Raw genomic sequence first — 23,823 nt, 5'->3', positions numbered from 1 at the left:
CCCAGAAATTTTGATTTGATGTGTTTCCATGATCATTCAGTTTGATATTTTCTAGTCTCCCTTGATTTTTTTCTTTGATCCATGGGTTAAAGGTGTGGTATATAAATATTTATTTTCTAGATATTTTATTGGGATTTTCTAGATAGTTTACTGTCATTGATTTGTTATTCAAGTCCATTGTGGTCAGAGAACATACTCAAGATTTCAATATTCTAATGAACGGAAACTTATTTTATGGCCCAGCTTATGGTCTATTCTCGATAGACTTGAAAACTGTTTAAATCCTGCAGTTGTTAGCTACAGTAAGTCCTCTACGTACAAACCTTCAAGTTGCAAACTTTCAAAGATGCGAACGTGCGTTCATACGTCGAGTCACGTCAGTTAGTTCGCGTGTCTGGCGTACGTTGTCACGTGCGTGCATCCTCTACAAGTGGTTGTGTTTCTGTATACTTTACAGTACAGTACTGTATAGAGTACAGTAGTACAGTAGCTTTAAGCCTAGGATGTCCAGAAGCAAGTGTAAAAGCAGCAGTATATAGCTGACTGTATTAGCTGGGTACCTAGGCTAACTTTGTTGGACTTAACGAACAAATTGGACTTACGAATACACTCTCGGAACGGAACTCGTTCGTATGTAGGGGGCTTACTATATCGTGTTCTATAAATGTTGATTAGGTTGAGCTGGTTCACAATGTTGGTTAAATTTTTCTATATCCTTTTGCCAAATTTTTAAAAAATCAGTTTTTCCTCAATCCCTCAGAGAGGGCTGTTAGTACCTCCTACTATGATTTGGCTCTATCCGCCTCTCCCTTTGGTTTTGTCCAATTTTGCTTCCTGATTTGTTTTTTTTTTCTTCAAGAATCTTGATGCTCTGTTATTAAGGTGCACATACATTTATGATTGCTGTCTTCCTGATAAATTGTCCCAAGCTTGTGTTTTTTAAAGCCACGCATGGAGGGAGCCAGTTCTCTCCCCTAAAGCTTCTCACATTCCTTTTCTCTCTCCCCAGTTCTTTCTCACACATACTATGCTGGAGTCTCATTTACCATCTTCCACCTGAAAAGTTTTTTTTTTTCTTTTGTTTTTCTTTCTTTTTTTTTTTTTTTCGGTACGCGGGCCTCTCACTGTTGTGGCCTCTCCCGTTGCGGAGGACAGGCTCCGGACGCACAGGCTCAGCGGCCATGGCTCACGGGCCCAGCTGCTCCGCGGCATGTGGGATCTTCCCGGACCGGGGCACGAACCTGAGTCCCCTGCATCAGCAGGAGGACTCTCAACCACTGCGCCACCAGGGAAGCCCCTGAAAAGTTTTTAAAACTAAATGAACTCCTATTCCATTTGCAGCCTGAGTGGCAAGATCTACGCATACGTTCCCCACCCCCACCCTTGCTTACTCTCTCTCCTGGTTCTGTACATATAGATTGTCTCAACAATCATAAGCCATTTGGCTATTCTTCTAGACAATCTTCCTCTGTCATAAGTAAGTCTGACAGAATCAGGAAGGGGTGGGGTTCTGAACAGCCTGCTGGAAAAGATAACATTCTCTGGCTCAGGAAGGGGAGGGAAGTGTTTGGGAACATTTGCACTTCAGTAATTTTTAACCCCTCTTTGTGGCATCCCATTCATTCAAACAATCATTTGCTTGGGACCTACCGTGCCCTGGGAAATGGTAAACAAGATACACAAAGTCCTTTCTCTCATCAGGCTGGATGGGCAAGACAGACAAGTCTACAGTGGACTATAGTATCCTGTGATACGTGCTGTGATGGGGAAGCACAGGTGTGTAGGGTAGATAAGAATGGGCCTGGGGCAAATGATGGGAGAGGGATGGGGAGGCAGTTCTTCCTTGGAGCTTGTCTCTACTCAGACCTCTCCTCTGAACTCCATCCCTGAATACCAGCTGCCTCCTGGATGCCTCCGAGTGGATGTCTAATGCACATCTCAAACAGAACCCATCCAAAACCAAAGCTACACTTTTCCAGCTGTCTGGGCCAAACCTTTGGAATAATCCAAAATCTCTCACACCCACAATCCAATCCACTGGCAAATGCTGATGTCTGCACCTTCAAAATGGAACAGAACCCAGTCCCTTATCACCATCCCCATTGTTCCCACCCTGGTCCAAGCCATCCTCCCCTCTCTCCTCGGTCTCCCTAGTCCCACCTTTGCCTCTGAACAACCTGTTTTCCGCCCAGCAGCCAGAGTGGTCCTGTTAAAAATGTAAGGCAGATCTTCACTCCCCTGCTCGAAACCCTCCCACTCTTCCCATTCCACTCCAAGAACAAAACAAAACATTTCCTAGTCCTACAAGGCTGGCCATCATTTGCCTCCCCTGTGATCTCTCTGACCTCATGTCCCTATAGCGATGCTTCCTTAAACATCCAAGGTGTATTCGTTCACTATGTTTGCCAAGACCAAATAGCACAGATTGGATGACTTCAACCACAGAAATTTACTTTCTCACAGTTCTGGAGGCTAGAAGTTCAAGACCAGCGTGCCATCAGGGCTGGTTTCTGGTAAGAGCTCTCTCCTTGGCTTGCAGACGGCCACCTTCTCCCCGTGTCCTCCCGTGGCCTTGCCTCTGTGCGTCAACCCCTGGGGCTTCTTTCTCTTCTTATAAGGACCCCCGTCCTCTTGGATTAGGGCCCCACCCTAAAAGCCTAACTTAACTACCTCTTAAAAGACCTTTTCTCCAAATACCCTTATATTCTGAGGTATTGGGGGTTGGACTTCAACTTGTGAATTTCGGGAGGAAACACTTCAGTCCATAACACCAGGTTTATTCCTCCCTGAGGTTTTTGATTCTTGCTGTTCCCTGTTCCCTCAGACATTTCCCACCAATCCTTTCACTTAGAATCAGGGATTCACAGACTGTCAGACCTAGAAGGAACCTTCTAGATCAAGTCTAGTGTTTCTCAAGCTTTTTTTCATTATTGCCACCCTCCGGAGTCTTTTTAGACATTGCTTTCCAAACTGCCACCCCTCTCCTCTGTGGAATCTTAATACCACAGATATAATGTATATCTGTGTATGTCCAATATGTATATCTGTGCTTTATACATAAAAAGAATAAAGTTTAGGGGGTTTCTTTGGTTTGTTTGCTCCTCAAGAACCAATTTTCACCTCTTTGGGGGCACTATTGCCCCCACTGTAAATGTGTAATGTAGCCTCATCCCTTTCTTACATGTAGGGAAGTAGAAACCAGGGAGGGATGGGGACTTGCCCAAGGACATACAGTGAGTTAGAGGCAAAGTCGGGATTAGAACACAGACCTCCTGACATTCTCCAACTCACCTCCATTCATTCATTCATTTATTCATTCAACAAACTTTTATCAAACATCTACTATGTACCAAACACTATTACAGGCACTGAGGATCTAAAAGGGAACAAATCAGATACAAATCCCTTCCCTTGAAGGAGTTACATTCTAGTTGGAGGGACACTGATGTTATCCCCACACTCCAGGGTTCCTCAGTTAGGATTTATCAGTGGTCATTTGGGGATATTGTTACTTTGTTCCTTGAAAAAAAATTATGTCCTATAGCTTTGGGTACCATTGGTGTCGACACTGCAGGAGTTCTCACAGCTTGCAAGAGTTTCATGTGTATTATGACTCTCTGGAAGAGAGAATAGAGTGTTCAGAGTTTCCCAAACTTATTTGAAACTATTATTATCTTTTATTTTTTTGGCGGAGCATCTTGCATCATGAGTGACCTGAGGAATATAGGTGGGAAAACCGGCAGTTAGCTGTGATAGTCATTCACAGCCTAGTATGATTTAGTTTGGGGGGCGTTTAGGTCCCGGCGCTCACCAGGGCTTTAGGAAAGGCACTGTGGAAGTGCTAAGTGCTGCTGTGGGAGCAGGGATACTATCCAGGAAGTGGTTTCATGGTCAGTCTTAGGGAATGGGCATTAGAAAGACACAGGGATGAGGACAATTTAGAGAGAGGGTTCTGAAGTCAATCACTGTGGATTCTGAGGTTTTGCTGAGGCCTAGGATGGAGGTTGGGCCTGGTCACCATCTTCCAAACAGAAGTGTCTTCACCCTGAGCCCCTGAGACCCTAGAAGGCACTGGATGTAGGGAGGTTGTACCCCTAAAGCTGTACCCACCATACAGGGGCAGCTTTCTGACCCTGACAGCTCTGAGTTGGTACCACCCTCTGAGGCAGAGGCCATCACAGCCCTGGATTTGCATCCTGGGCTTACCAGCTTGTCACCTCAGTTTCCTTATCTGTTACCGGGGGAAACACGATACCCACCTCTTTGTTTGTGAAAAGTTAAATGACATATTACACATGCCTGTGCCCAGAACATATACAAGGTACTTGGTAAGCTCTCAGGAAAAGTTGGTGGAAGTCGTTGGTATCATTCTTGGTATTGCTATTAGTATTAGTCTACCTTTCTCTGTCTTTTTGCTTTCATAGCCCCCCATCTCCACCTCAACCCCCTTACCCGGGGTATGCCTTCCTCATAATAATGATGATGATGGTGACATTGATGATACATATTGCGTTGGTTTCTTTCACATGGGATATAATTTAAACCTCACAATAACTCCTTGACATTATTATTATCCCTATAAAACTCATCAAGAACTTGAGGCTCAGAGAGGTCAAGCAACTTGCCTGAGGCCACCCAGCCTGTATGAGCATTGAGCTCACTACCGGTTGTATAAGGTTTCATGAAGTATTAAAGAGATACTAGGCACGAATGGGACTTATAAACAGTAAATTGCTAGGTTCATGTCCTCCTTTAAAATAGTTAAGAAAGTAGCCCCTCACACTTCAGGATGAATAACCAGGGGACTTCTCATCTACCATAGGAAAGCTGTGGATTCCTGGGGTCAAAGCAGGCAATATTTGCTTAAGGAATGAATGAATAGGGGGAGCCTCATTGGCATTTGATGGCGGCCCTATTAAGAGTCAGCCCCAGTCAGAGCCAAGAGTGAGACTGGCAACTACAAAAAATGGGACCCCAGATGCGAGATGACGGCTGGAGAGACAGGCAATAAAGAGACAATTTTTCAGGGATGATCTTGGGAGGGAAGGAAAGAGAGCGTGAAATTATTTTTCATATCTGGCTGGGAGACAAATTCTCCTAGGTTATAGAGGAAGGGGAATTTGAATTATTGATGCTATTTGTTCAGAAGTAAGTGGCAAGCACAGAACACCCACCATCCAGAATTCCACACTTGGAGAACAGGACCGACCAAAGGGTCCGGGACTGCGGATCTCAAACCAGCGTCCTCTTAGCCCAGATAGGGAAAGGGACTTGTCTAAGACCACACAGCAAGCACTATCCACGTGGCTGGTCCAAAGCCTCATCACCCAGATACTCCCACCCCAAGTGGGTGGCATGGCACAAAGGACGGCAACACATCTGGGACTGCACACACCTAAGTCTGAATCCTGGATCCTGAGTTCTCCAGACAGGATGACCTTTTCTGTGTGTGTGTGTGGGGGGGGGGGGGGGGGTGCTTTGCCTCACTGAGCCTCAATTTCCTTATCTCATAAAGGGGAAACTGATACTTGAGAAAGTGCTGTGAGACATAGAAAGCAAGCTTATGGTTACCAAAGGGGAAAGGGGAGGGATAAATTAGAAGTTTGGGATGAACAGGTACACACTACTTATATAAAATAGATAAACAACGAGGACCTACTGTATAGCACAGGTAACTATAGCCAATATCTTGTAATAACCTATACTGAAAAAGAATGTAAAAAAAGAATATATATATATACACACACATATATATGTATATATGTATAACTAAATCACTTTGCGGTACACCTGAAACTAACACAACATTGTAAATCAACTATACTTCAATTTAAAAAAAAGTGACAATACCAGAAAAAAAAAAAAGTGCTGTAAAAAATGAGATGGGACATTGTGTGCCGTTTCTCTTTCTTATTCTTCACTTGCTCTGCACACCCGCCCCCGCCCTTCCGGTTCTTTCTCTGGTCTACAGGGTCCTCACACTACTGTCTTACCGAGCAAAGAGGCTGTGACAAAGGTGATGGTGGGAACGGTCAGATAGAAAGCAAAGAAACCACCTGGAATGAAAGTGGAAGGGGGGGGGGGGGAGAGGGAGGGGGGGGGGGGGGAGAGAGAGAGAGAGAGAGAGAGAGAGGGGGAGGGAGGGAGGGAGGGAGGGAGATACTGGGCTTTTTCCTGCAAATCCCGCCATAAGCGGCTGCGTGGAACACCTATTCATCACTAACAAGGACCAAAGCAATGATGATTACAGTAACAAAGCTCATCACCGCAGCCCTTTGTAAAGAAACAGCATCTATTGAGGTTTGCATCAAGCTGGGCACAGGGCCAGGCATTCAACCATTTCCTCCCCCACTCAACCCCCAAGCAGGCCATCGCCCCCAGCTCACCAGCTGAGGGACTTGAGTTTGGGAAGCCGCCACCCAGCCACAGCACCCGGGGTGGGGGGCGGAGTCTGGCACAAGCCCACTCGGTGGGTGATGACCGCCCCCCATCCCTACTTCCTGGGGCTGTTCACCTGTCGCCTAATTACAAGACTAATGGAGATGAAATATCTCAAGGTGCAGAGGCTCTTTCTTCTCTTGACACAAAACCTCGGGGAGGCAAGCCAGCAGGTCATGACCTTTTCCTCCCTGAGGTGGCAGTCTGCCCTTTTCACCCCAGTTTCGGTTTAGAGAATTGCCCATTCTCCTCTCTGAATCAACGCATCCAATGAGGTTGACTCACCTGATTCCAGAGGTGAAGACACCAGCTACCCAGGTAACAGTCACCGTGATTGGGCCAAGGGATGGGCACGTGACCCAGTGGGAGCCAATGACAGTTTGCTCTGGAAGTTTGGTTGGAACCGTTCGGAAAGAGACGCTTTCTACGTTCTGGGCTTGTGAAGTTTACAGGTGTAAGCTTGTGACCTGCCTTTGAAGGCAGCCCTGAAAGCAAAACCAAGGTGGGGAAAACCCTAGAGGCCAGAAACGGAGAGAATGAGCCCAACGCTCCTGTTATGCAAATGCCACCTGTGCTCATCACATGAACCAAAAAACACCTTCTCCCCGTTTTTTGTTTTATTTATTTATTTTTTCTTAAGACATTTTAAGATGGGTTTCTGTAATTTACACTTGAAAAAGTCCTGGCTCTTCCAAACCCACCAGAGGGGAAACAGAGAAGAGTTGACCACTTCCTCTCCTTGTCCCAGCAAGGGGCCCTGGTGGCTTTTCTTTCGGGGAATGTGGGCCCCCTTTTTTTCTCGCCCGTAGCTCAGAAGCTTTCGGTCTTTTACCCTCTGGCCTTTCTCGACCTTAGTGACCAGATCATTCTCCATCCCGGTCTCAGTCTCCTCTTCCCCCAACAGGCGCTATTCACACCCTTGCTCCGGTGAGAAGACTGAGGCTGAGGCGTGCAAGCTAATGTGCTCCTTTGCACAGAGCACCGGAAGCAGAGCTGGGACTCGAACTGGGGACTGACACTCTGGCCAGGGTTCTTCCTCCTTCCCCCTGTGGGGAAGCAGTGCACCCTAGCTCTGCCGAGTATGAAACCGATTTCTTCGTTGAGGTTCAACCAAAGTCTGGGCACCAACTCGTGGAGGTCCCTCAGGCACCTCCCGGCCTCTTCAGCCCACCAGGCTGCCTCCGGATCTAACAAACGTCCACCCAAGACCTGCGCCGCACCGCCACCTGGTGGTCACATATAAAAACACATGCTCCAAGGGGCTGTCAGGAGATTGTTCTGCCTTGGGGTGGATGGGATAGGGAAAGGGGTGGTGGGATAGGGATCGATGGGGCAATTTCTAGGAATTCTGGAATCTGAGATTTGATTAGGGGCTTGAGATTCCTTCTCTGTTTCTCTGCCACACCTGTGTCTCTATACTCTTTTTTTCTCCTTGTAGTCCTTGGACACCTTTGAAACGAATTGCATTCCCTCTTTGCCTTGGCTGCCAGGATGCTCAGACCAATGTACAATCCACTACTGGCAACTAAATTACCATGTGGCAGGCATCTGGAAGAGGAGCTTAATCCCTGACTCCATATTCCTTTCTCTGAGCCTCATTTTTCTATCTTATTTTATATTTAGTTTTCTGCTTGGGCTGAGGGCATCCTTATAAACCACCTTAATTCCCCTCTTTGTGGGGAAGAGGGATGAAAAAGCAGGATTAAAAATTCAGAAAGCACTTCCTACCTTCTGCAAGCCTCAGTTTACTCCCCTGTAAAGTGGGCACAAGAATCCCGGCCCTGTAGGGTTTTGTGTGGGTTTGGGGAGATGCCAGGTAAATATTAGTGCCTGCCTTATTTCCCATCTCTCCAACCCCCTGCCCTGGGCTCTCTGCTGCTTGCCTAGGGCAGGCCGGGATGCAAAGGGGATCTAAAGAACAGATCACTTTGCCTGCAGACCCACTCTGTGCTCTGTAGACCTACTGGGTGCCCCTGCCTGAGCCTGGCGCCCTGAGCCCAGTCCCTGTCTACCTCCTGGAAGACTTTTGGCCTCCAGAACCTTCTGCCTCCTGCCTGAAGACGCTGCAGCATTCCCAGCTGATTTGCAGAGAGTCCAGGTACATCTCATAAATAAAGTATGTACTCTTCCTGCAGAAAGGCTGCAGCGTGGCTGCGCGGGGGTGAGAAGCCTGGGTTAGAAGGAGCCACGGGAGGTGGGGAGGACTGTATATGCTTCTGGTCCCATACCAGCGGCGGCTTGGGGGTGGGGGGAACGCTGAGAGCCTAGGAAGGTGTAATGGGGCCAGGGTGGGGAAGAGGCTCCATGAGGGCAGGAGCTGGATGCAGCCTGTTGAGGCTGAATCTTGGTTCAGACACCTTCTAACTGTGTCCCTTAGCTTCAATTTCCTTATCTGTAAAATGGGGATAATATCAGTACCGGTGCCATTGGGCTGCTATAGCCATTGCACTTAAAGCATTTAACTCACGAGCTGGAACACAGTAAATGCTCAGTAACTGTTATATATTTGCCCTGAATTTCCTTAGTCTCTTCCCCAAGAGCTTTGCATTGCTTCTGCTCTGGGGAGCAATGAGGATGGGGTTCACACTGCGCCTGAGTGTGGGGAGAGGATTACAGGCTACAGGAAGGGTAGGAAACGGGAAGAGAGGCTCAAGGCAACAGGAGCAGGTGTTTGGAACAAGAGATGAAGACACAACTACCAACGCACAAGAGCCAGACCAGTTCCGGAAAGGGGACAGCATTTCTGCAGCCATTTCTGCGCAGGTGCTTGAACTGCTTGACTGGCTTCTAAAGGAGAGTGTGATCTTTGGAAGACAAAGGAGCTGGGGACCCTGGGGACATAGATCACACCATTAGCACGGCTGCATTGGAAGAGAGGCCTTGGGTAAGTCACTTTCCTTCTCTGGGTCTCTGTTTGTCCATCTATAAAATGGTTTCTGAGAGGCATTCCAGAAGTGTAGCATTTACACTTCAAGGTTCACAGATGTACTTCCGACAAACGTACATGGAGGGCCACCTGTGAGTCAGACCCTGGGCCAAGCTCTGGTGATGCGATGGTGGAAAAACAGCAGGTTCCTCCCATGAAGGATCTTGCGAGCTGGTGTGTGCATGGTGTGTGTGTGTGTGTGTGTGCACGCGCGCGTGTACACAACAGACAAGCAAATGAATGTATAATCTCAAACTGAAATCAGCCCTGAAGGAGCGGGACGTGGGTCAATCATGGAGTGTGTGTAACTAATGGCCTTGACTTTGACCAGGAGGCTGGAGAAGGTTTCACTGGAGACAAGGATGCTCGGGCAGGGCTGGGGGCGGCCAGGCGGTGCGTGGCTGGAGGAGGAGCTTGGTGAGGGATGGACACGGAGCCATGATCAGGAATCGGCCAAGGCAGGGCCTTGCTGGGAAAGGGAAAGAGCTTCCTCTTCATCCTGAGACCCTGAAGGGCTGTGGGCAGGGAGAGTGATGATGTCAGCTTTGCATTTCGAGAGTCTTCCGGCTGGAGAGGGGGGAACAGATTGGAGGGCGCTGGCCTGGAAGCTGGAGGTCCCAGCTGGGGACGATGGAGGGAGAGACCCTGGTGGCAATTGGTGGGGTGAAGAGGACTTGGTGAAACGACAAGAGGATGCACTGATGGGGCTGCGGGCGCACTGCATCTGGGAGCGAGGCTCTGCCGGGCTCATCTCCCCCTTTCCAGTTCCCTCTGGGCCCCATCTCTGGCTCAGCCAGCGTCTGCCCTTACCGCAAAAGAGCTGAGGTGGGAGGGGCGGGGCGGACGGGGAGGCAGCGGCTGTGCTGGAGGCTGCAGGCGGCGCCTTGCTCTCCACAGCAGCAGGAGAGGCTGGCTGCAGCCCCTGCTGGAGCGGCTGTGGAGCAGGTGCGGGGCGTCTGGAGGGGCTCTGTTTGCAGATGGATCACGAGATGGGATGGATGAGAATGGCACACACGCTGTCCTCCTTCTCTGTTGTCTGGACACAAAAACCCAGACAAAGGAGCAGCAGGGACACAGGGCACAGCCCCGCAAGGAAGCAGGCCCACACAGCACGTACACACCGGGGACAAAGGAGAGGAGGACAGAGGCAGGTCTGCGCAGAACAAGGAGCGAGGGAGGGGGGAAGGCTCGCGTGACCTCGGGCAAGGCCGCCTGGTGTCTGAGCCTTGCTCTGGGCACCATAAACAAAGAGGCTGCGGGACACCAGTAGGCCCCGGACCTCGCCAGTCCGATGGTCTCTTCCTCAAAGGAAAACTGATCGTGGACTCCATAAATTTGAGAGTACACTTTCAGGTCCTGTGGTTGGTGATGATAAAGAAAGTGACCGTGAATGTGGTGTGGGGTCCACGTCAACCTGCATTTAGTTAAACCAACGGCTTGGACACACACACGTGAAAGAGCAAGTGATTTGTGGATAGGACTTGCTACTTATACGCTCTGCAGACAGGGTTGGTGTCTGTGGTGTTTGTAAGACCCACTTATAATAATTTCCCAGGGCTAAGAACTCCAAGTCTTGTATAGTCTGTAATGGTCCTTCCAACTGAGAAAGGGAGAGAAAGGGAGAGAGAGAGAGCCAGAGAGAGAGAGACAGAGAGAGAGGATGTTTACTAATCCCATAACCATGCCATGTGTTTTCTGCAGTCAAATCACTTATTCTTTGGAAAGCCCTGCAAGACAGGTTGTGTTATGCCCATTTTACAGAAGAGGAAACTGAGACCCAGAGGGACGTCGCATACTGAGTAAAGGGCAGATTCAAACTCAAGTCTGCCTGACTCCCGCGTCTATGTCTTAGCTGCCAACCGAGCTGAGAGGAAGGCAGAGAAAGGAAATAAGACAAAGACCCGAGTGGCAGAGAGCCTGGCAGTCTTTAGTGAGTGCCTCCCCACTGCTGGAGAAAGATGGATGCCTGGTAATGTTGTTTGGACACCTGGATCCAGCTGTGCCTGAAACCATTATAGTGGTGGACTTATTTCTGCCACTCGAAACTGAAAAGGTCCTGAAAAAGAATAGTTATACTTCTTGTGACTTTCAATTCTCAGTCCCTGGTACAGTGTCTGGCACTCAGTAGGCCTTTTGACTTCAAAGACAAGTTGGGTCACTAATGTATATTCCCACAAGCTCCCTGAACTTCTTCCATGATGGTTTGCTCACAGTGACTTCTGCCCTCTCCTTGACTAGGCTGCGAGCTTCTAGAGGGCAGGACTCTGCGTTACTCACCATCCTATGCCAGGTTGGCACATAGAGGGTGGAAGCTCCTCAAGCTGGGGAGACCTTGGATTCATGGAGCCCAGGGTGGGCTCTGCTGAGTGGCATTGGGCCGTGGTGGGTGTTGGGAGTCTGCATGATCCATTGACCCCATGGGATGTCCCCTGGATGCTCACTGTGCCCAGGCACACCAGTGGCTTCGTACTGCAGGCCCCTGTGACTCCCTGCTGACGGTTTTCTCTGGCCAAGGGCATGTGTTTGGTCTGCACCAAGGGCAGCCTGGAGGGGGCAAGGGGTTGATGCCTGGGGAGCAGCCTTCAACCATGACAGATAAGAGTTGGTGAGTAAGTACCCTGGTTTCCTGGATCTCAGGTGGGACAACTCAGGCATGTCCCACCCAGTCTCCTAGAGGGACCCCAGCAGGACTGTGTCCTAGTTGCCACAACAACTTGGTTCTTGTTATGGACTGAATTATGTCTCCCTAAATTCATAGGATGAATTGAATGTGACCCCAATGTGACTGTATTTGGAGACAGGGCCTTTATGGAGGTCATGAAGGTTAAATGAGGTCAGAGGATGGGGCCCTAGTCCAACAGGACTGGGGTTCTTATAAGATGAGGAGGAGACACCAGGGGTGTACACACAGAGGAACAGCCAGGTGAGGACACAGGGATAAGCTGGCTGTCTGCAAGCCCAGGAGAGAGGCCTCAGGAGAAACCAGCCCTGCTGGCACCTTGATCTTGGACTTCCAGCCTCCAGAACTGTGAGAAAATAGTGGCTGTGGCTGAAGCCCCCTAATCTGTGGCATTCTGTTACAGCCCTAGCAGAGTGATGCACTCGCTAATCCACCTCGTCTGGCTTTTTTCTCTTCCTTGTCTCACTACTTTACTCCACTCTCAGTGTTTCCTGGGATCACCTCCCAAATAAACTACACGCGCTTGAATCCTTGTCTTGGAGTCTGTATCTACAGTAGTCCAGGCTCATGCTCCTGTCCACGCCTTATCTAGTGGGACTGCTGGCCTTTGCACAGGAATGCAGCCACTGGGGGCAGGACAGAGATAAAACTGGAAAACATGAACTCTACTCGCCCATGGCAATGATCCTGAACCAATGATGTGCTTCTTGGACAGATATTAACCGCTGCTGTGCATGCCCAGGGCAGGACAATAAACAGACCCCAGCAAGGTGGTGGGGCTGAGCTGACTGTGGGCCATTGCATCCTTCCTAGCGGAAGGATCGGGTGAGCGTGAATGCAGATGGTTTTTTCAGAGATCTGAGCGCAGCTTTTGGAAACAATGCTGAGTTTGAATCTCAGCTTCAAAACTTTCTAGCTGGCTGACCTTGGGTAAGTCACTCTCCCTCTCTGAGCCTCTCTCTCCTTATCAGATGGAGATGATGTTGACATTTCCTCAGACAATGCCGGGGGCAGGGGATGTGGGTAGAGCCCTCTGAATAGTGTCAAGTAAGTGGGCCAGGGGTTAAGTTCATTGCTTCTGAAGGTGATGACAAGGGAAGGCAGAGGTCACGGGGGGAACTGTTGAAAAGCATATGCTATTCGGGGCCACACCAAAGGCGCCTCTCCTCTGCTGTACAAGCACCTTCCCCTGAATTTAGGGAGCTCCACCCTCCCCCCAGCGAGGATGAGTCACAATGAAATTTCTATCTGAGTGAGCTGGAAGCTGCTGGCTCGGGGAAGAGCCCTCAGAGAGAAGCTCCCCTGAGGCCCCGACGATGCACAGAGGCTTGGTTAATATCTTGGCTGGAGGGCACTGGCTTTTCTCAGAGCCCTTCCTTAGAGGGTACAGCCTGTGTGGCCAGGAAGAGAGGTGGTGCTGGGGAGGCGGAGGGGGTCTGTGTGATTCGTTTAGGTAACAAGGTGATGAAGCCCATCTTGTCACCTTTCCAGAATGCCCTGACCAGGTGCAGGGTCAGGGGGGTATAAAAGGAAACGAAGCACAGAGAGGCATGTACCCCAAAGACTTGAAAAGAGGGACTCAGACAAATCCTTGTCCGCACACGTTCACAGCTGCCAAAAGGTGGAAATAACCCGCGTGTTCATCAACAGATGGGTGGACACACAGATATCCTGTATGCATATGATGGAATATGATTCATCCATAACAAGGAACACAGTGCTGGTATGTGTGACAATGTGGATAAACCTCAAAAATCTTATGCTTGGTGAAATAAGCCGGAATCAAAAGAACACATGTTATATGATTCCATTTATAGAAAATAACCAGAATAGGTAAAGCCATGAGAGACGGAAAGCAGATTCACGGTTGCCAGGGCCTGGCGGGAGGGGAGCATGGGGAATGACTGCTTAGCGGGTGTGGGGTAGTATTGGGAGGGGATGAACATGTTTTGGAACTAGATCGAGGTGGTGGCTGCACAACGCTGGGGATGTGCTAAATGCCACTGAACTGCTTGTTTTAAAGTGGTTGGTTTTACATTATGTGAAATTCACCTAATTTTTTTTTTAGGTGCAGCCGCTATGGAAAACAGTATGGAGGTTACTCAAAAAACTAAAAATAGAGTTGCCGCATGATACAGCAATCCCACTCCTGGGCATATACCCGGAAAAAACTCTAATTCGAAAAGATACATGCACCCCTATGTTCATAGCAGCACTATTCCCAATAGCCAAGGCATAGAAACAACCTAAATATCCATTGACAGATGAATGGATAAAGAAGATGTGGTACATATATACAGTTGAATACTACTCAGCCATTAAAATGAATGAAATAATGCCATTTGCAGCAACATGGATGGACCTAGAGATTATTATACTAAGCGAAGTAAGCCAGAAAGAGGAAGACAAATACCATATGATATCACTTATGTGTGGAATCTAAATTACGACACAAATGAACCTATCTACGAAACAGAAACAGACTCACAGACGTAGAGAACAGACTGTGGTTGCCAAGGTGGGTGTGGGGGAGGGATGGATTGGGAGTTTGGGATTAGCAGATGCAAACTAGTATATATAGGATGGAGAAACAAGGTCCTGCTGTATAGCACAGGGAACTATATTCAGTATCCTGTGATGATCCAAAACAGAAAAGAATATGAAAAAGAATATATAGATCTATAACTGAGTCACTTTGCTGTATAGCAAAAATTAACACAACATTGTAAATCGACTATACTTCAATAAAATCAAAAAATTAAAAAACTTTTTTGAAAGGAGGCACAGTGGGGTAAGTGACTACTCAGAGGCACCGGGCAGGCTGATGACAGAGTTGTAATTGGAACCCTGGACTCCTGGACCACCTGAATGTCTCCAGGGGCTGTTCTAGGGATAAAGAGAAACCAGAGTCCCCTCTCCTCGACTTGTTACCAGCGTCAGAATTCCCTTGGAAATCTTGGGCTGCGGGGTGGGGGGTGCAGGTATAATGAATCAGTCCAAGATTACCCAGGCTTGCAGAGCCTCATGGGAATAGGTGAGGTAACCACCCGGTCCAGCTTACAGGAGGAAACTTTATTTTGAAATGGATCTCCAGAACGATGGCGCCTCTTCCTGTTGCCATGGCAACCGGCACTCCATTATAAGCCGCTCAAGCCACTTGCAAGAGAGGCAGAAGAGAAGACATTGCCACTTCCCTTTGGGGTGCCGTCTGAGGCTCTTATCCACTTGTGGGTTGCCCGGGGCCCAGGTTAGCCCCGTAAATGTCCCCTGGAGGTTGGGGCTCTTGGTGAGTTGTGGTGAGAATGACATCTACCATGTTGGGGATGTACTCTGCCGTGTCATGGGTCTACCCGCAGGATAAGATGAGGGTTAGAGACAAGAAGGATGCCAGCTCTCGATATCAGACGAGGCGTGGATCCCAGAGGAGGCGGCAGCCGTGCCTGGAGCATAAAGGAGATGACGGAGACCACCGTGGGTCCCTCCCCTTCCCAAGATAATGGAGAATTCAAGGGAAGGTTTTGTTCACTGCAAAAGTACTCAGCAGGTGGACAGAGGAAAGGCAACGGACCAACCGAATCCCTCAGGAGAACCAGTTTGAGCTAGCCGTGATAAAGAAATTAGAGAATCAGGGACAGAGGGCAGCAGGCAGGACCACACCTCACTGCTTTCGGTACCCGCTGGACCTGGGGTCCGCCCTCTCCTTGCATCATTCAGTGTATGATTCATGCTGAATCCACCTGTATTAGACACGGTGTCTTCGCAGCAAATCCACAGTAGCTTCTGATGATTATTTTGCCCCTCTCTTCTTCCCACTGCGCTCCTTGAAAGATATCCCTAGAACCAAAGATGCTTGGGAATAGGATCACAGGATCATTATTGTTCATCTCTGAGAAGCCCCAGAGAACAGGAGAAGCGTTGAAAATTTGTGAGCGGCAAGTGCCTTGATTTTTTTCCCCCAAATGGATATTGGAAATGATGGGTGGATCCTCAGGAGGATTTGGGAACTGATTATGAACTAGGTGGTTTGGGGATACTTCACAAAAAAAGGAGTGACCCCTATGCATCCCTTGTGTTAATTTAGAACCTGTCACGCTGAACCCCATTTCCTTTTTTGTTTGTGGTCTGGTGATAGAGGGGAAAGTCGTAGACCTGTAATGACAGCAGTTTGGCTGTGGACTCCGGGCTATGCTGTGACCAGACACCATCTTGCCTGTTCTCTTACTGTTCCACGTGAGTCTTACTTCTCTGGCAGGACTGCCAGGTCTGTCCGGGTGGAGGCAGTATCTCTGGCCTCCCTGGGATCTTCGTGGTTCCTGCAATGGCCTTGGGCTGTGCACACCGGAAATGTGCTATAGGTTTGTTGAATTGGGTCTGGATTTTCTGAAGAGCAAAGCTGGGGGTCCCAGCAAGAGGTGTGTAGTAGAGTGAATAGCTAGTAAACCTGGAACCTGAAATGGTGGCTTCAAATCCCACCTGAATCCCTTACCAGGGACCTGGGCAGCTCCGGTTGCCTCTCTGAGCCTTAATATCCTTTCCGGAGCAGAGGAGATGATAAATAATATACACAGAGGGGTGAAAATGAAAGGAGATGTCATCGTATTATAGGAATAAAAATATGTTCTGAGCCCTTGCTAAGTGCCAGGCTCTGTGCTCAGCATCCCTCCCACCATGTATTCCTGCATTTAACCCACACAACCCGATGAGGAGGACTCCATTATTATCCCTACTTTGTGGACTAGGAAACTGAGTCTCAGAAAGGGAGTGAAGCTTGCCTAGGGTCATCCGCTAAGGGGCATGGACAGAGCTGAATCTAAACCCAGGACAGCCTGGTTGTAGAGGCCACTGGAATTGTCTAGCCACAGTAGTTCTCAAGCATCAGCAGCCCCCGGAGGGCTTGTTAAAACACAGATCTCTGGGCCCGCCACGCCAGCGTTTTTGATCCAGTCGCTCTGCGGAGAGGCCTGAGTGTCTCCATTCCTAGTGATGTAATGGTGTCTGTCTAGGACCCGGTCTAGAACGACTGCTCTAGGACCATTTTCTAACATTGCTACTCTAGAAAAATAGTAGGTACAAAGGAGTGGGCAGTTTGGGGGGAAAAAAAAAAGCCACACCTATAAGAGCTGTTAGGCCAAGCGGGATAGTGGCACGAACACGGGCCATGAGGTCTCAGACATGGGTTCGGATCTTGACTCCACCATAACCACGTGCAGGGTTAATTGAGAGGCATACACCCAAGTCGTGCTGGTTAAGCACCTGGTACTCCGGCACCAGCCTCTTCGTCCTCCTATGCGCGGCTCCAGGCTTTTGCTCCCCGTGTCCGCAGTCATGCGCCGCTCGCCTCTCGTCTCTCCATCCGTGCGCGCTCGCGCTCCGCTGTCGAGTCCAGCCTGGCAAGCGTTGCCATGGCACCGCTGCTGGCTGGGACGCTGGAGGCAGAGCGCGCTGCCCGGCTCGCCCCTTTGGGCCGCGGGGGTGGCTGTGCGCTCCCCCCACGCCCGGCCGCACCCCGCCTCCCCGGCCCCGACCCCCGGGAGGGGGTAAAGGGTAGGGTGGGGGGTTGCAGAGGCGCGGTGAGGCGGGAGGAGGGCAGAGGCGAGGGCCGGGGGTAGGGCGCCTCCGCCCGCCAGCCGCTCCCGCATTAAAATTTCATGGGCGCTGCAGCAGCTACAAAGACGACGCCGGCTGCGCTCGGGGGACCAGAGGGAGGGAGGCTGCGGACGAGTGCGGGGAGGAGTTTGCGATGGGAGGCGCTTGCAGGGGCTCCCCCAGTTCTGCGCTGTGAGCTGGGGCACAAAGAGCCCTCTGCACTGGCGCCGCAGGACCGCGGACCCGAGGTAAGCCGCCGCCCCATTCTAACAGCCCTCCCTTCCCAAGCGTCCTTGTCTGCACGCTGGGAACAGCCTACTTCCCCGAGCTTGGGGTCCCGGGCAGGGTGCAGGGGTGGCAAACACTGCCTGAAGTGCCCCTCATTTGTTGGACGAAGAACCTCTCCAGCCCGCAGTTGTCAAATGAAGCCAGGACTCCGGCCTGGGTGGGGCATAGGGGAAGAGGTGGAGAGGTTCGCAATGGAGTCTAGTGCCCATGGGAGTCTTGCAGTCATGATCTGAGGGAGAACAAAGACCCTCCCCTCCCCCCGCTACCAGACAGAACAGGAGGGGTCCCCCTGGACCTTTTCCACCCACCGGAACTGGCCAAGCCTTGGAGGGACCCTCAATGGTCTCAGAACTGGAGATGGGGGATGGGATGGTGGAGCAGGGTTCTTGAGTCCCTGTTGTTTCACACCAAACCCCCCACCCCGACCCCCCGCCCAGCACCTGCCCATGCTCCACTTCTGGGACTCAAATTCCAGATGTCCAGCTTCCAAAAGGATGGAGAGGGTCGGAAAACCTCTTCATTGAGCAGAATAATGATATTGACAATGATAATAATAATACATCAGTTTATGGAGCGCTTTCTGTATGCCAGCAACACGCTGGTTGCATGCATTGTCTCAACAGTCCCAGGAGATGGTAAGAACCCCATTTTAAAGATGAGGAAATTGAGCTCCGGAGAAGGTTAGCTACACGTCCAAGGTCACACAGACAGTGATTTTGAATCTAGATATGTCCAACTCTGAAGCCTATGTTACATCCTTAAAACGGTCTGGGGAGACCTCAGAACCCACCAGCTGCCCACCTATTCCTCCCCAATACACTCTCTGGAGAGGCTGGGAATTTAGGAGTGAGGGGGTCAGATCTCTCCTCTCCCCCACCGGAGGCTCGGCTAGAGAAATTGCTTCTCTGCAGCGAAAGGGGAGGCCAGGGGCCTAGATTCCTCACCGTCATCCCAGACTCCAGACTAGTGGCTGCCCTGCTCCGGGATCGCTGGGGCGCACACCCCACTGCAGTGCCGCGGCGGGAAGCGGGGGCGGGGAGGGGGAAGGTGGTAGTGCGGGGAGAGGTGGGGAGAGAACGGCTTTGTTTTTCTTGGTGCCAGCCTCAGTCTGAGTGAGGCCCAGAGCCAAACGCTCATTCAGGCTACGGTGCTCTACCTTCCAAAGCGCAGTGCCATTTGGGAGCGCCTGGGAGCTTCGCGATTGCCTGGGCTGGTGGGGGAGGGGAGAGATGAGTAATTCCTCTTGACAGACTGGGAAACCTGAGGACAGTGGTTCTCAGACTTTAGGGGCGTTGCTTCGGATACGCAGATGTCCAGGCCACGTGGCCAGGGGGATGAGTCAGCAGGACTGGGGTGGGGCTGGGCATCTGCATGTTTACTCAGATCCCCTCCTCTCCTCCATCATGCAGAGGATCAGACCTCTCCCCTCACCCCAGCCCAGAGCCATGTAGCACTCTGGGCAAAAAGGTATCCTCGGGGACACTTGAGCAGTGGTTAGCTTTGAGTTTGGTTAATTTCACGATGAAAGCATTTTAAGGGTAACATCTCCTATGCCTTCCTTGCCCACCTATTTTATTATTTAATGACCGTTGCCACTGAGTAAGTTTCTGAAATCTACCCTATATCCTTCTTGCTGCATTTTTGGCCCATCTCTCCACTCCTTCAGGGAGGAGAGCGGTGAAGTCTTCGGAGCCCCCCAAAAGGAAGCATGACTTCGTACCACGAACTTTAGAAGAAACACTCACTATGCTGGCATTCAAAATGAATTCAAAAATGTAATTTTTTGGTGATCTTTAAAATGACCATAGTGAGTTTAATAGGATGCATGATAACTGTAGAAGATTTGCAAACGACTGAGAAAAAAAAGAGATGAAAACTCCATAATGTCGTTACCCAAGAATAACTACTGTATTTACTATTTTCACATATTCCCCTGCAGTATATTTTCTATTCCTGAAGATACTAATTGAAATTGTGCTCTATGTATACTGCTTTTAAAACGTTACATCAGAGGTGTTTCTCTGTTTTTATGCCCTTGGCAGAAATCATTGTAAGCGGGTTGGTGTTTCCTTATTATTGGTCCTGCCAGTTTGTGTTTTTTTTTTTTTTTGTACGCGGGCCTCTCACTGCTGTGGCCTCTCCCGCTGCGGAGCACGGGCTCCGGACGCGCAGGCTCAGCGGCCATGGCTCACGGGCCCAGCCGCTCCGCGGCATGTGGGATCTTCCCGTAACAGGGCACGAACCCGTGTCCCCTGCATCGGCAGGCGGGCTCTCAACCACTGCGCCACCAGGGAAGCCCCCTGCCAGTTGTTTTTAACATCTCTGCGTTTAAGATCCTTTCTCTGGACCTGATCCCTGCTTCCACCCAGGGCAGGATTCTGCTCTTTGAATTGGTCCCTCCTGGATGCATTGCAGTGTGGTAGAAAGAGAAGGCATCGAGTTACACGGATCTCTGCGTGAATCCTCCTCCCCACCTACACGGTGTCAATTTCAGGAGGAAGTAATTGCCTTTCTCTGAGCCTCAGTCTCCGCATCTGTCAAGTGAGAATCATAATCTCTGCTTTAAAAGGCTGTTGTGAGGCTCTGAACCAGCGTGTGTAAAGTGCCCGACACCCAGTAAAGACATTGCTGCTTTAGTGCATCAACTATCAGCTCAGGTCACTTCTACCGCCCCTGAATCTTGTAGAGAAAACTTCGTTATTTGCTTTTATTTGTACGGGGCTGTCGGTTCCTCTCCTGGGTGAAACTCAGGCTGTTCGAGCAGCAACGTTTCTGGGGCATTGGGGCCGTAGTGCAGGTTCAATGGGCTGGTGAATAACTTAAAGGCTAGTCCTTTGTTTGGAAAGGATCCTTCCCCGTGTCTCTGAGGCCTGGCTCATCTGTCAGCTGGAGCTCCGTGGAACAATAGCCAGCGATACTCAGGGGCAGAGGCAAAGGCCGGCTGAGGGTGACATGTCTCCTCATCCCTCTCCAGGCTGATTGGATCAGATGAGGCAGGTGTCCCTTGCTCCCTTGTTGTGCCAGGTGGGCCCCTCTGGAAGCTACCAGGTGAGTCATGGAGGGGAGGGAGGGGCTGAGCTATCCTGTACTCAGGGGTGTGGAGTAGATGATTAATGGTAACTGACTCCAGCTACCATTTATTAACCATTTACCAAGGTTCTTGCTGGGTGCTGCCTCTTGGAGACCCCACAATAAGGCTGGGAATTGGGCATTACGGATGGGAAACTGAGACTCAGAGAGGTGAAGTGACTAACTCAGGGTCACACAGCATGTTAGTTGTAGAGTCAGGATTTGAACCTGGAACTAGTATGGCTGTGAAAAGTGTCTGTGCACCTATTACGCTACGCCACCTCCTCTCCTAAAAGTGAACATAATCAGTTGCCTCAAGACTACAGAAGCCACTGGAATAAACTGACCCAGATGGTTTAGTAATCATCACGGATTCCCTCACGGTAACACTAACACTGATGACTATTGTTTGCATTTGACACATCCCTTCCTCAGGTCTTTTCTCCTTTAACCCCCACCCCCATATCTGAACAGGAGCCTTCTGCCCCTTAGGGGTTCAACAGGCCTGGTTAGAATCCAGAGGCATCATTTTCTAGCTGGGTAATCGTGGAGCAAGGCACTGGACTCTGAACCTCAGTTTCCTCATCTGTAAAATGGGAATAAAAACCCCACGCCTTGTTTTGTCAGGTAAAGGCATCCCCCACCCGCAGTTCGGGGGTTCCCTTGTTTGAGGAAGAGGTGAATACTGAAGCTCCTCTTTTGTGTAGGCTGTATTTGAATACTTTGTGAAACTGCGTTCTGCGCATGCGCAGAAGCCTGTTCCTGTGCGAGTCTCCTGCAAGGCGCCCTGCACATCCGCTTATTCCCAGGAACTTCCGTTATGTCTCAGCACTCACTCGTCCAAAGCAATTTAGGCCAACGTCCTTCCTACGCCTCAGCTCTCTGAGCAGCTATTTTATTCCAGAGTCAGGGAAATAAAAAACAACCCCAAACCCAGAGGGATCCTAAAATGCAACCAAATGCATGTTTCCCTGGCAGCTGGTCGTCTGTTACCAGGAACAGCACAGATTTTAGGGGAAAAAAATGAGTATCCATGGATGGTATTAATGAGCACTGTGGACAACGGTAGTCATAATAATATGAGATCATAAGAGAATGCAAGCTAATAAATAATAGTCATCATCTCATGTAATCCTCACAACAGCCCTGTGTGGTGGGCACCATCATTATCCCCATTGCGTGGATAAGAAGACCAGCCCAGGGAAGCAGCGGATTTGCTACAGGTGGCAGAGCAGGATGGGAAGCCACACCGCAAAGCCTAAGTCCTTTCCAACACATTTGGATGTTTTGGTTGGCCTTGGCCCCACCAAGACACCTCCTGGTTTCTCATTTCACTTCTGATCTGCACCCGAGGAGATCAGTTTTGGCAAATGCTGTGATTTCAGAATAGGACCCTGGCATCTATTGTCCGATGTGCCCATGGCTACATCTTTATCCCCCCATCCCTCTTTCTTTCTCTCTCAATGACAGATGGAGGCATCTCCCTGTCCACCCATGTGGTACCAGACACATTCACGTGGCCACCAGGACCCTAACAGCATCAAAGGAGTAACCAAGGTGACCCTTCCTCTCCTTCTGTGCACCCCTGGGGGTGATGGAGACCAGCCTCATGCTGTGTGGTCAGGTCCACCACGAAATCCACACACACAGGAGACCTTGTGGATTTCAGCAGTAGGAGGGACCTCTAGGATTCTCCGGTGTCCAATCCCTGGATCGAAGCTTTCCTGATGGGGCCCCCGACCTTGGCTTGAAGTAGGGGTGGGGTGGAGTCTGTCTGGGCTAGTGGGAGCTGAGATGCTGGGACCCAGGAGCCCACCACCAGGTCCCTGTGTGGCCTTCGATCTGACCCTTCTTGATTCTTGCCCTCTGTCATCACATCTAAGTGAGTTTTGAAAAGCGAACTATATTGAGGTATAATTTACGTGCAGTAAAAATACACCCATTTAAAGCATCAATGTGTTTCAATAACTGTATACACCTGTGTAGCCACCACGACAATCAAGATATGGAACATTTTCATCACTCTAAAATGTCCCTCTGCCAATCCCCTCCCAGCCCCTGCCCCAGGAAACCACTGACCTGCTTTCTATGCCTATAGATTTGACATTTTCCCTAACGTTTCATTGTTAGGGAATCTTTTGTTCTTGGCTTTTTTTGCTCAGCATAATGTTTTTGAGGTTCATACTGTTATCACCTGTGTCAGTAATTCACCCTTTTTTTGTCTAACTTCATGGAGGCATATCATGTAACTTACCCATTTCAAGTGCGCAATTCAATGTTTCTTTTTCGTAAATTTACCAAGTTCTGTACCCATCACGACACATCAGTTTTAGAACATTTCCACTGGCCCAGTAAGATCCCTCACCCCCACTTACTGTTAAACCCAGCCAACTCCTAACCCCTGGCAGCTGGTAATCTGCTTTCTGTCTGTACAGGTTTGCCTTTTCTGGACATTTCATATAAATGGACTCATACAGCATGTGATCTCTTGGGCCGGGCTTCCTTCACCCTGTATAATATTTTCGAAGTTTATCCTTGTCATAGTGGGTAGCAATAGTTTGTTCCTTTTTACTGGTGAGTAGATTTCATTATATGAGTGTACTACAGTTTATTTATCCATTCACCAAGACAGGGGATTTAAATTTAATCCGTGCCTCCTAAGTGGGGTGTATACACCCCCCGCCCCTGGAGACATATAATCCTGAAGGATAAACATGGCCCATATTTCTGGGACATCAGTGTTACACAAAGATTTACTCCAAGTTTAAATCATTAACTGGGGGAAATAATTTTTGGAACATGCACTGTGTGCCAGGCATTGGCTAAGCCTTTGAGA

This window comes from Aethalodelphis obliquidens, unplaced genomic scaffold, assembly GCF_003676395.1.
Source record: "Aethalodelphis obliquidens isolate GAN/ISIS:26980383/991018 unplaced genomic scaffold, ASM367639v1 scaffold28, whole genome shotgun sequence".
In the NCBI taxonomy this organism is placed as follows: Eukaryota; Metazoa; Chordata; class Mammalia; order Artiodactyla; family Delphinidae; genus Aethalodelphis; species Aethalodelphis obliquidens.
The sequence above is the reverse complement of the archived record's forward strand: the minus strand, read 5'-3'. Positions refer to the sequence as shown.